Genomic DNA, 11,916 nt, shown 5'->3' on the forward strand with positions numbered 1-11,916 from the left:
GGAGGATACAAATGAGTTTCCTTTTCCTACCCAAATATCTCATCCAAGTTGTCCCCCAATGATCCATTCTTCAACTCAATCTACGCCATAATTCGAACATGTCATTATTAAGTTGTTTACAGAGGTGTACATGTTTAATCACCTGACAATTTCGCATGTCTATACCCAAACCTTGGGAATTTTAACCTGATGGAATGATTTATTACTATCTTTGATCAAATCTCAGGAAAACTGTGCTACAGCTAAACTTTTCTCCTCCTGCTGCGCTATCTGTCCAATCATGGCTTGACTCCTCCAACATACTCGACTGCTAAATGCACTACATCTCTTGGTTTCATCCTCGTCAAGTTATTTAATCTAGGCACCCAAGTATGCAACATAGCCAAAAATGCACAGTTTGATTCAAGTCATCTGCGAGGTACACCATTGTATATCCCTGAATACATCTCAAAGCAATTGTTCAATCCCTAGTGCTTCCTATACAGCAGCAATTCTCTACTCCCTGTGATGCACAGATGCAACTTGCCCCACACCACTACCAATCTAGTTTCCAGAACCCTGTGATTTGACCACATTGCAAAATCGTACATACTGGCTCCCCCTCTCCTTAGTAGAAACTGGAAAGTTCAGGGGTAAGGGGCTATTTGTCTTTGGTGTCCAAGACAATTCTTCAGGAAAGAGCATACTATTTCTCAGTTACTTTCAGGTCAAGCCCTAAAATATGGGCTCGCTTCTGCATCAGCACTTCTCTCCCTGCTTTGACAAAAGATTTAAAACACTATCTCTCGACCATAATGTAAATAAAGCATCCTTCTAATCCGTAATTCTGCTTGGTTAGACTTTGAGAATAGCAAATGCAATCCTGCTATCTCGAAGCAACATTTCCAAATGTCTCATACTCCTCAACACAGCGGCTTTTATGTATTCATAAACTGTTAGCTATGATAAATAACCACACTAAAAGTAGAAACGAAAATTAAATGAATGTAAAAGGCTCTCACTGGTTGTTTTTAAAATACTTTCTATATAAAGGTATTTAATCCTACCTAGAAAAGAACGAAAGTTGGACAGATAGACAGACAGACAGACAGACAGACAGACAGACAGACAGACAGGCAAACAAATACATATATGCATATTTGGAAAGTGCCCTGAAACAACTGGGCACTGTCTGCTCTACTTGAAACCACCTACCATGGAAAAATTAATGAATATATTTTTGAGTTCAATTCTGTAGTGAAGTGTAAACGTTTTCTTTCTATCGACTTGTAAAACAGAAATAAGAATTAATTATAAGTACTATATTAACCTAAAACGAAAAACAAATACATGTTCAGCCTTCAAAAAGTGCAGTCACGCCAACAACTGTTAACTCCTCAAATACAGGGCTGTTTGCCACCCTGATTTGGTACCTGGGGTCTTGGAGGTAGGGAGCCAAGTTCCATAGACTCTGGACTGCTAAGGCATCAGGTGCAAGAATTTTATACTACCCTAGTTGCTTGAAGAGAGCAGTATATGAGTTGAACTACAATGTACAAGCCCTTAAGAGCTAGTTAGGCACTAATTTACCACCGATACTGTAGCATGAAAACATGTCTCCCAGCAAGTCTTTGCCCTCTGGTGGTTACGGAAGTACCACGTGGCAAAACCTACCAAGCACTGGCTAATTAATAATGTTTAAGTAACCATAGCTTCTTGTGAGTAAAGAATATTTGTTACTACATCTAGTAAAATGCACCGGGGAGGACTAATGTGTTCATGCCAGACAGTGTGCAACCTCACTGCCTTCACACAGTGCTCATACTGGTGTCTGGGGCAGTTAGCAGGGTACAGTTCACCATCAAAAGTTGCGCCTCTCCTAATCAGGACAACTATCAGTTGCCCTGTGGCTCTTCTTAAATACGGGGGACTTAAGGGTACCACAAGCTGCAGAAAGATCTGCAATAGCAAGGCTTACACTCAAGAGACAAAGGGAGAAAATAAGTTGTGGTTTCAAAAATTTAAGATAAAAGATGTAAAGTATTGATGCATGTGCTTCAGGAAGCGATATCTAGAGAGGGAGGATGAAAGTAGGGGCCTTTAGTGAGTGGTTTATAAGCACAGCAATTGCTCTATGCCATCTTGGCGCTTTAACCAGAAAACTAAACAAAAACTAAGGCTCAAATCGCACCAAAGAGGAAATAGGTTTCGACCCCATATACGGTGGCCTGCAAGTGAAAAGTAAAAAATAATGTAGCATGGAACACCTAAAAACAGTAGAGCACTTCTACAGAGGACATTTTACACTTCCGCTGCAGCGTACTGAACACAAGGTGCTACTCTACAAAGAACAGTATGTTGACACTAGATTACAGAAAGCAGCATATGATTGGGATATGGGTGGGAACATCAGATAGGCACAATAGCAAGCAGAACCTTCTGCAGTACATTGCATTCTACGTGTACTGTTTCAGGCACAGAACTTACGTGACAGGCCCAGAATCACATAATTCTTTGCTAAAGCCTGGTGCAGATGTGGAACCCTCATATTCATGTTTTAAGTTGTACAATTTAGCCACTCAACAACTTTTTTCTTTTCTATCTAGGTTTTACACATTGCTGAGAAGACCACGCCTGAAGTAGCTCAAGTTTAATAGTTCAAGATCAACTTGAACTAAACGTCTGTAGTATCATAGGCCCAGAGGCCACATCTCCAAATAACAAGAGATCGGTGGTGAGGTCTCACATAGAATTTTGTGCCAAGTTCTGAACCCAATTAGAAATGATGTGGCTAAGCTATCAACTGTGGAACACGTACACCAGCCTTGAACATCAAGCACCTGGGTTCAAATCCTAGCCTTGACTGAAAGTTGTGTGATCTTTGGTGAATCTTAAAATACAGCTGCAAGTTTGTGAAAGCTAATGTATTTGTGTAATTCCGAGATGTACATTACCCACTAGATATTTGCAATTTTGTATGTCTCACATCAGCCTCAGAATATACAGCACTCTATTGTTTCCCACATAGGTTTGTGCGATACGAATAGTGATGCATACATAAAACACCCCTGAAAGGATTAAATCAATAATTCAGCTGTAAAATGTATTGCCCTTGTCCATATTAACACTTAGCCTTACGAATTCCAACCACAGTATCAACTTTTTACTGGTTTAGGGATTTTCACAATGTCGTAAAATTTACTTTCCATCGGACAGCCTCTGCTTTTGTGGAAGTTAAGACCATAGTCCCACAGCACCTTCTAATCACAATTACATTTTTGATTTGTCTTCTGTTGACCAAACATCCATCTCTGCAATTTATGTAAGCCAAAGATAACCTTAAAGTGAAATCTTCTTAAGTTTTCAACTTTAAAGAAGAACTTCTGAAAATTACAATTTTTTAAATAATTTGTAAGAAAATGTTTAAGAAACTTGGAGATCTAACGTGAGTAAGAGTATAGCAGGTTGCTGCACCTGCTGCAGAGAATTTCGAAAAACCTTGGGATTACATGGTCAAATGTCAGCAGGGTGGGCTCAGTTGAGCATCTTAATGAGGTCAATAAAAAAAGAGGAGTACCATTTTCTGGGAAAGAAAATCCAATTTAAGCGCCATGACACCTAAGTGAGATGGCCGATAATTGATGATACAATACTATCATTTTTCTGACCAGTTAATGTATTAAATATATTGAATATCACTACTCTTTTGTTTGAATGTAAAGACAATGAGCCTTCGATATTTGCAGGGAACTGAAATCCTCTTACAGAAGAATGTGCCCATTTGTTTCCTCCTGTGGTGCAAGGGGAAAACAGTGAGGATTGTGGAAGAAAAGGCCTAGACAAACTGGCACAGATTGCAACCACTTTTCCGACGAGACGGCGAAAAAAAATTGGTAAATACTGGAACATGTCAAAGTCCATCATTGAGAGCACAGTATGAAACGTATATGGTATAGATGGAAATCTGCCAATTTCCAAAAAGAGCCATGCCCCCAAGAAACCGGTAGGGCTGGGTCACAGTAAGTATGAGTTCCTAAAGGCATTGGCAACTATTTTCCATACAAAAGGACTAAACAGCAGAGCAGCTCTTTGCTATTAAGGTCATCTTTGCCAGCTCTAGCTTTTTAAATACATGCTTGGACATGTCGTCTCAATTTTCACTTTACACTAAGGAGCATACAAGGTAGAGCATGCAAACGCCAGTCCCTCGTTTTGATACTCTCTTGGCAGCCGACAAGTTGGCAGTCCAAAAAAATCTGATCATAAGTTGCAGGATACCGACGAGTTTCAAATCAAAAATTAGACTTGCACCAGTCGAACAAGTAAGAGTTTTTCAATTAACCAATCAACACGTGCAGACACCTCATTATTAAGGGGACCAGGCGTACAAATGCCATCAATAACACAATGGTGTAGTCCTGGACCTTTACACCATGATGTATTATTATAATAATGTGACATACTGTTGTTGTTTTTCTAAAAATAATAGTTTAGTTATCAAAACAAAAAAAAGCTTGGCATCAAGATGTTAGACTGCAGTGGATCCCAGCCTGGATGAGACTCAAACAGGAGTGCTGACGATCTTCGCGAGTACGGCACATGTGTTAGTCCCATCTGGAAATGAAAATACGAGGCGTCTGCGCTCCTGTAAATTGCTGCACTAAATGAAAAAAAAACACAAAGTGCGGGTGCCACTGGACGTGTCCTTGTGTCAGCAAATTGCACCAACCCAATTTCACTGGTACAACACGTCCTGGATCCCAAATCTAGGTAAATAATTATTGTCTGGTTTACAATTTAGCTGTATCACCTTTTTTTCAGCAGTGCGCCTGGAGTATAGATAACCTGAAAATAAGGGGTCAAGTTGGAGACGGTCATAGGATCTATTCCAAGCAGGATAACTCACATTTTTAGCCCCCAAAGTAAAAAAAAATAAAAAAAAAATAATAATAAATATATATATATATATATATATATATATATATATATATATATATATATATATATATATATCCAGTGCTGTCAAGTTATCTCTTGCTGGTCGAATGAGGCTAGCCAGTCCTGGTTGTATTCTTTGCATTCTTGCAAATTTAACTTTAATTAACCTGAGGACCGCAAATCCCTAGGTGCGTAGTTTAGTTAAAGAAGTAAGAATGGGCAAACTACCCAAGACTGGCACGTGGCAACTTGAGTTCCCGCTGCAGACTAGCATTACGTTAGATAATTATAAACACCTGGTAATTGATCATATCAAGGGAGATTCGTTTGTGGTAAATGCCCAGTAAACAGGCCTATTTATCCAAACGTGTGTAGGGATATGCACGCAGGGTTGCTAATCGAGCTTCTCCAATCAGCCACACCACACCGTGTAATCCCCGGCAGTTAACTGCTTGTCACGTGCATTGAGCTTTTTTACTAAACAGCATGTTTAGAAATACACATGCATGTCTTCGGTGTGCACTGAACCCGTTGGTCGGGTATATCGTGAAGAAGGAAGTTCACGCACCTACCCAGGCCAAGAACCGCCCAGTGTCCCCACATGGTAACACGTTCCAAACTCCAACTTCTTTCAGGTCCATACGGCCGCTGGAATGCACACCTGAAAAACGTTTCTTCTTTGTCACAACAAAGTTACACATTGATCAAAAGGACGACCCTTTATCACAAATATAAACGTATAATCCCGATGTATATATATACGAAGCTCGGGGAAATCCGAAGGAGAGCACGGTAGGTGCGCGCAGCCAACTCATTCCAACCTTTGGTTGTAAGAGTAACTTGTTTAGTATATTTTCAGCCCTTATATAATTAAATGCCCAAGTTTCAAATTAAGAAACTATAGTGAAAACCTTTTTTTTTTTTTTGCAACCAAGCTCGCATGGAAATTCCACTAATGCAATGTTTTTCTTAATTTAAATATATCGACATTCCTCGCGTTTTCTAAATCTCTCTGACGTGTTTGTATCCCCAGCTCCGGTGACAGGAACTCAAAAATGATTTACTCACTTGCCAAGCACTCCCCACTTTTTTAGACATGTTTTTTTAATAGAACTAATGATTCCCCTCGCCCCTCTATTATTCCTATTAATGTATTAAATTAAATCATTACTCGTTGCCCTTCTCATCAGAATATCGACAGACCTGTACATTCCCATGAGAGTTTCTATACCGCGTTAAATAAACTGTACACATTGCTCCGCGGAGCCCCCCCTCTCCACCCCTCGGACTCTGACCTCTCACCTTGGTCTCCGGGTTCACACGGGGCCTCTGCTTCCTGAACCAAAGCCCCTCGTCCAGGGCGGGCGGAACGGCTCTCACTGGCCGGGTTATGCTTGAAGAGCAGCTGAGTGAGCTCGGGAGGGAGCGGCCTGGGTTTCTTCCACCCTCCTCCTCACCCAGAGCTTGCACAACCTCCTGTGCCGTCCTCCCCCGGGCGACCGCTCCCAGCCCCAACACAAACAGACGGGCAGGTCTGAGATGTTTTCTTTGAAACACGTGGCCCACAGCGCTCCCGAAGGGCATGTGTGCTGCTACCTCTGAGACGGAAGTGTCCGGACATTGTGCCGCAAGCCTTTCCTTCCTTGGGACTTGGTTTCTTAAAAGCATCTTAAAGCACAAGCGTCCACTCTCTAGTGAGCTTTCCTTTCTATAACGAGATTCCACTGAACTTGCCGAGGGCACGGAGAATGCCTTCTTCAGAGGGTTCAAATGTGTTTGCCCTCATAAGGAAATCGTATTTTACTATGCCACTGAATTTGACCGTAACGGGTTTGTGGCTTGCCCTAACCATATTTTGACGAAACAAGATAATCAAGAGGTTAGAACATTACTCTCTAAATAAGCGCCACACGGAGAGATGTGGGAGACTCAGGCTCATTGAGTGAGAAGTTTCAAGCTGTGTTATTTTTATTGTGAAATCTAGTCTTGGATTTTTAACCCAAATCACTTTACTTTCTGGAACTGGGGGTTGGTGTCAGGGCTTTGCACCCCTCAATGCAAAGGATAGCCACCCTGGGGGCACCATGTGGGAGGTGGATTTGAGCTGGTTGTTTGGGCTGGATTGCTTTCATTGGAGCAGGATCAAGGATGATTTGCATATGGCTGGGTCCAAACTGAGGTGGGATGGTGGGCAAAAGAATAACGAGTTGGAATACTACCCTTTGACACAGGTCAAAGTGGGTGGGATCTATAAGGAATGATTTGCCCATGCTTTTTAGGTTTTGCCTACTAGGTAACACAAACTGTCTGAAGAAAAACCGACTGTCAGCCTACAGTGTGCTTACAGCCCGCCCATTGTCTATCACTGGGTTGGCTTTATTGTGGCTCTTATTTGCTTGCTTTTTATTCTTAAGCATGTGTGGGTATTCCTTCCTCTATAGCCTCGTTACTTGTGACCTTCTACTGTTTACATTTCTGTTGCTGCTTTTTTTTTTTTGTTAAACACTCCATTAGAGTGCATGTGGATGGCCGCGACACACATAGGGCGTCTTTAAGGCGGACAGCATCCTAGCGTCGCTCCCCCGCCTGGTAGAGATGAGCCCGAGGGGCCTCCGTACTGGGAGGGTGGGCCACCTCGCGTTTATGGCCCCCAAAGGTGTGATGGAGGAGGAGTGAGGCCACAAGGCCTCTTAAGGGGCGACTGGACAGGGCTGGGGCCTCTTTAGCTGAACAACGCGCAAGGGGTCGCAGAATTGGCGCGGAGACCGGAGGACGCAACCAGGGTACAAGCGGGACGAGGAGTGACCAGAGGACGGCAGCAGCAGCACTAAGGTGAGTCAGAAGATGCTGGGGGGGGTAGGTGGGGAAGGAACCCTGCGACCAAGGGGGTCTTGAGCGGTTGCGGGGGGACTATAGACTTCTGGGAGGGGGGCGAGCACTGGGGCACTTAAGGTGGGTGGGGTGCCTTGGAGCGCATTGGAGGGGTTGCTGAGGCAGCGCGTGCGGTTGGAACCTAGTGTGGGCCTCCCGCCGACCGGGCCATTTAGGACAGCGGCATATATTAAAAAAAAAAAAAAAGGCATAACTCCGCTTCTCTCGCACCCCCCCACCCCCTCCCAACAGATTAAGCAGCTTACCGTCATCTGACGCGTGGAGCTTCGATAGGGCGCGCTGGGCCAGCACTAGGAATTGAGCAGGCAGTTGGGCGCGTCTCCGTTCCATGAGACGAGGGCACATGGTTAGGGGAGCACAGCGGCTGCTGCGTGCTGTGCCCCCCACCCAGCCGCAAACGGGGCTCGGGGACGTGGAGCATGGCCAGGGTGGGCGGGGCCTAGGCCGGCTCCGTCGCGCCGCGCATGCGCTCGGCAAATACAATTTAAACAAAAAAAAAAAGGGAATCTAGAGCGCGGCACACGTGAAAATTTGTGTGCCCTGTGCCCCACACTGCACAAGCCCATTACTGAGCTCTGTCGATGCGCGGCGAGTACGGGCAGGGCTCGGCCGCCTTCCATCTGGGGCATGCGGCGCAGGGGCAAAGGCTAGTGCCTTTGATGAAGGAAGCTACCCCTGAACAGGGGTTCGATCCAGCCGCTGCCATTTGGCCGCGGCTAGGGCGGGCGGTGCTCGGCCGGTCGCCGCGCATGCGCGCTCCCGACCAGATTTAATTTAAAAATAAATAAATAAATAAATAAAATGGTGATCATGGAGTAGACGGCTAGGGTGCGGCATGCAGAGACTGTGTGCCTCTTTGGCACAGAAGGCACGAGCCGATGGAGCAATGTAAATTCGGGTCCAGCCACTGCTTACAAAAAAAAAAAAAAAAACTTTTTTGATTAGGTTACAACCCATTACAGGGTAAAATCTTTATGACTCAGGGGTAGGTGGTATGGCATTAAGGGAGAGAGTTCGTGCAGTGGTAGTGTCGTAGGGCTATATTAAAAAAAAAAAAAAAAAGTTTTATATGTATATGTACATATATATATGTGTATATAGATTAACATAATTATGGTATATAAAAGTAGGCTTATATGAAGGAAGAATGAAGTGATACATGGCTGATTCGGACCTCGTAGACCCGGGATGGGTATCTTCGTCAGGAATACTGGCCGCCGAGTGGGGGGGCGTGGGGGGCCGGAAGTCAACAGATGGTGAAGAGGGGAAAACGCGTGGGTAGGTTCCACCTCCCCACCCCCCCCCCCCCCTCATTCTAGCTAGGCGCGAGGAGCCAAGTACCGATCAGGTCCTGGCAACTGGCGGTGGGAAGACCTAATCACTTTTCCATGGGGGGACAGAGATTAGAAAGGATATGAGAAGAAAAAGGGCGAGCGAGAGAGTCACAAGGGCGGCGACATAAAGTGCAAGATAATGAAGTGTATTATATCAATTGCAGGCTGAAATCCTTAACCCACAACCACATCACTGCGATGGAAGTCGAAGGGTCGCCGGCGCTTTTTTCCCCCGAGGAGAACCAGGAAGAGGCCGAGGTCTGGGCGAAATTCATGGCCATGGGGCAAGCGAAAGGGCTGGATTGGGTAAAGAAGATGGTGGCGGCGCAGGGTGCCCAGCAGCAGTCGAAGGACAACGCCGCAGCTAACACGGACGAGGTGCAGCCCGCGGACTCAGGCCTTTGTCTACGGAGTGTGGAAAGTGTTACAGCACCGGCCAAACGGAAGCGGCCACCAAGGGCCATGGCGGGGAACAAGCTCAAACCGGCCAAAAAGGTCGGAACGGCGAACGTTTTACCGGAGGTCCCAGCAATCCCCCTGGAGGACAGTGTACTGAGTAGAAACATTGACATTGTGGAGCAGGAGGGGCCTGTGTCAAGTGGGGCGCCCCTCACGGCTGGGGCTTCGATCAGTAGGGAGAACCTACGAAGGGACCAGGGGCAATCTGGCCAGCCTGCAGACAATGGGTGCTGCGCTCCCGCGCCAGGACCTGCGGGGCAGGGGTTGCAGGTCGGGCTGGGTAAGATGATGGAAGCGATGCACAACTTCATGGCCTCAGCGAAGACGCTGGCAGGCGGGGGCATGGACGAACAGGGCGCGGGTTGTGGGCGTGCATGCGCAGGGCAGGTTTGGGGCCAGGGCGAGAGCTATCCTCCACAGAGTCAGGGCCTAGTCACGGGGCAGGGGACTAGGAATCAGGTGGGGCCGGCGTCAGACACGCTACCAGGTACAAACGACAAAGGGACTGTGGTGAGGCCCGATCCCCCCCTGTTATCTGGGAGGTCATCTCTGGCGTGGAGGGTCCCACTAGAAGCTAGAGAAAGAATAATGAACAGGGAATTTATTGATATTTTCTCCCTGCTCACCTTCGCGAAAGAGGGTGCAGACATAACCGTGCCCAGTAAGGAAGTGGAGAAGCATAAATGGAAGAGGAAGGTCAAGCCAGAGGAATCGATGGACAATTGGCTTGAGGCATTCGCCATGTTGTCCACAGTGATCATGGAGAAGTTCCCGGAACAGGGACCAGCTCTATGCAAATACAACAGGGTCATATACGAAGAATATACCCGGAATGGGGGTACAGGGTGGCTGTGCTACGACAGGGAATTCAGGCAAAAAATGGAGCAGGCACCCGAGATGGCATGTGACTGCTGCGAGATTGAGCTCTGGGTGCAGTATATGGGCAATGGCGGCAGACCAACAACCAGCGAAACCTGTTTCTCTAGACACAAACAAGCAAGGGCGTTCTACTTTAAGCAACAGCTTAGGTCCTCCTTTCGAGGGAAGCCCCCGCAGAGGGGGAGAGGGGGATACCAGTATAGGTCCAGCAACAACTCATGCAGGCCATACAACGCCGGGGCATGCTCTTGGGGTCCCGCATGCAAATTCACTCACACCTGCTCCAAGTGCGCAGGCTGGCACCCTGCAACCGAATGCACCAAGGGGAGCAAGACCGATAAGGCAATGGGTACGTATGCGGGTACCAAGCAGCCCTAACCATCCTCAGTCACACCACACTACAGTAGCGCCGTCGCCCATAGATTTTAACGCATTGGCCTGGATCCTCAAGGATTACCCTAGGGCGGCGGAGCGCGAGCTGCTGTTTAAAGGTTTCAGTGAGGGCTTTAGGATCCCGTACGATGGCCCCTCACTCTCGAGGGGAGCGAATAACTTGCGCTCTGCCATGGAAGCTCAGGGGGTAGTGCGTGAGAAGCTGGAGAAAGAGTGTCAATTGGGGAGGGTGGCTGGCCCCTTCATCCAGCCCCCCCCTTCCGAATTTTATTGTGTCACCTCTGGGGATCGTGCCAAAGAAGGAGCAGGGCAAATATAGGTTGATCCACCACCTCTCTTTCCCCAAAGGGTCATCAGTAAACGACTACCTCGAGGAGGGCACATGCTCAGTTTGCTATGCATCATTTGACGAGGCCGTCGACCTGGTTCGCGCAGCGGGCTTAGGTGCGCTCATGGCAAAGGCTGACATCGAGTCTGCTTTCCGCCTCCTCCCAGTCCACCCGAGCAGTTTTCACTTCCTAGGGATGCAGTGGGCTGGCCAATACTTCTACGACATGTGCATGCCCATGGGTTGCGCAGTGTCTTGTGCTTTGTTCGAGACCTTTGCCTGTTTTTTGGAATGTGCACTGAGGGAGGGGACACCCCCGGGGAGTTCATTGCACTACCTTGACGACGTCCTCTTTATTGGAAGGGCGTGTTCCGGCGAATGCAAGGCAACCCTCAGTGCATTTGAGCACCTCAGCCAAACGTTGGGGGTGCCATTGGCCCCGGGTAAGACTCAGGGGCCAACAGACTGCTTGACTTTCCTGGGCATTGAAATTGATTCAACCGCAGGATTGTGCCGGTTGCCGGAGGACAAGGTTGCGGCGCTGCGGGCCGACATCCGGCTGGTCCTGAGAAGGGACAAGTCAACGTTGGCCACGATTCAGAGCCTCCTAGGCAGGCTCAACTTTGCAGCAAGGATCATACCAGCGGGCAGAATCTTTGCCAGGCGATTAGCAAGGGCGACAGCAAAGGTGAGGAAACCCCGACACATGGTGCG

General features: G+C 47.0%; 1 protein-coding gene across 1 annotated transcript in view; it reads right to left on the reverse strand.

The window, feature by feature from the left end:
- The window catches only part of MST1R (macrophage stimulating 1 receptor), a 352,783-nt gene extending 346,356 nt beyond the window's left edge, over nt 1–6,427 (reverse strand). The window contains exon 1 of the mRNA XM_069206831.1: nt 6,220–6,427. The gene's annotated coding sequence lies outside the window, so the exon portion shown is untranslated. The remainder of the gene's footprint in view (nt 1–6,219) is intronic.
- Nucleotides 6,428–11,916: the final 5,489 nt, after the last annotated feature.

This window comes from Pleurodeles waltl, chromosome 9 (genome assembly GCF_031143425.1).
Source record: "Pleurodeles waltl isolate 20211129_DDA chromosome 9, aPleWal1.hap1.20221129, whole genome shotgun sequence".
NCBI lineage: Eukaryota > Metazoa > Chordata > Amphibia > Caudata > Salamandridae > Pleurodeles > Pleurodeles waltl.